This window comes from Ascaphus truei, chromosome 2 (assembly GCF_040206685.1).
Source record: "Ascaphus truei isolate aAscTru1 chromosome 2, aAscTru1.hap1, whole genome shotgun sequence".
Classification (NCBI taxonomy): Eukaryota; Metazoa; Chordata; class Amphibia; order Anura; family Ascaphidae; genus Ascaphus; species Ascaphus truei.
The window spans coordinates 471986121-471987604 of NC_134484.1; the positions used below are offsets into that span (position 1 = coordinate 471986121).

The 1484-nt window shown below is 59.2% G+C and overlaps 1 protein-coding gene across 1 annotated transcript in view; it reads right to left on the reverse strand.

Moving 5' to 3' along the window:
• Nucleotides 1-1100, reverse strand: part of LOC142488358 (uncharacterized) — an 85075-nt gene extending 83975 nt beyond the window's left edge. Inside the window, exon 1 of the mRNA XM_075588782.1 lies at nucleotides 818-1100. The gene's annotated coding sequence lies outside the window, so the exon portion shown is untranslated. The remainder of the gene's footprint in view (nucleotides 1-817) is intronic.
• Between the last annotated feature and the right edge of the window lie 384 nt (nucleotides 1101-1484).

A 1484-nucleotide genomic window follows, 5' to 3' on the forward strand; every position in this document is an offset into this window, starting at 1 on the left:
CACATCACACACAATCCCCCCTCCCTGCACATCACACACAATCCCCCCTCCCTGCACATCACACACATCCCCCCTCCCTGCACATCACACACACATCCCCCCTCCCTGCACATCACACACACATCCCCCCTCCCTGCACATCACACACACATCCCCCCCTCCCTGCACATCACACACACATCCCCCCTCCCTGCACATCACACACAATCCCCCCCTCCCTGCACATCACACACATGCCCCCCCCCCTCCCTGCACATCACACACATGCCCCCCCTCCCTGCACATCACACACATCCCCCCTCCCAGCACATCACACACATCCCCCCCTCCCCGTACATCACACACATCCCCCCTCCCTGCTAATCACACACATCCCCCCTCCCTGCACATCACACACATCCCCCCTCCCTGCACATCACACACATCCCCCCCCTCCCTGCACATCACACACATCCCCCCTCCCTGCACATCACACACATCCCCCCCCTCCCTGCACATCACACACCCCCCCCCTCCCTGCACATCACCCCCCCCCTCCCTGCACATCACACACATCCCCCCCCCCTCCCTGCACATCACACACACCCCCCCCCCCTCTCCCCGGCACTAACGGCTACAAGAAGCAAAGAAGAAATGCAACATAACCCCCCATTATCTCCCAGTCCCTGTGATACAGGGAGGATTAACCCCTCCAGTGCCAGAGGCTCCCCTCACTATCAGAGGCTCAGCCTCTCAGGCTCCTGTGTGTAAGGAAGCTCAGAACAGCACTGGGATAATGTGCACAGGTCACACAAGGGAGGAGGAGGAAAGCACTTACCCAATAACACAGGCTGAAGATCTCTGTGCAGCAGGGGGTGGACAATGTGAGGGGGGGGGCACAGGAAAAGGGACTTAGAGGCTTCAGAGCCTATTCCTCAGTGTGTCCCCCCCTCAGTGCCTGAGATGTGCACTTTATCCCCTCCTCACTGTGTGTGTACTTCCTATGGAGGGTGGGGGGAGCCCCTGTGATCTCTCAGTCCTTCCCTGTGGGAGTGACCTGGATTCCCTCCTCAGGATGTGGGACAGTCTGTGCTCAGGATCAGGTTACAGGCTGGGAGTGTATGTACAGCACTCTGTGCTGTGTATGGGAGCAGGGACATGCAGGGCTGCAGACAGATTTCCCGGGTCCCAGGACTACTGTTACAACCAGGTTCCCCGTGTCGGCGGTCCTGCTATCCCCCCCCCCCCTATTTCACACCTCGTGAGCCCCCTCTATTTTCCTCCCCCCATGTTTTGTTTCTGCCCTCCGTCTCACCTCTCACTCTCCCCCCCCCTCCATCAATTACGCCACTCACTCAATCCTTAACCCCCCCCCCCGCCTCACATGTATTTCTTTCCCCAGCGTCTTACTCCCTCCCTCGCTCCTCACTCTCCCCGTCAATTATCCCACTGTCTCAATTTGCCCTCCTCACTCATTCCCTCCCCCCTCACGCATTTCCTCCCCC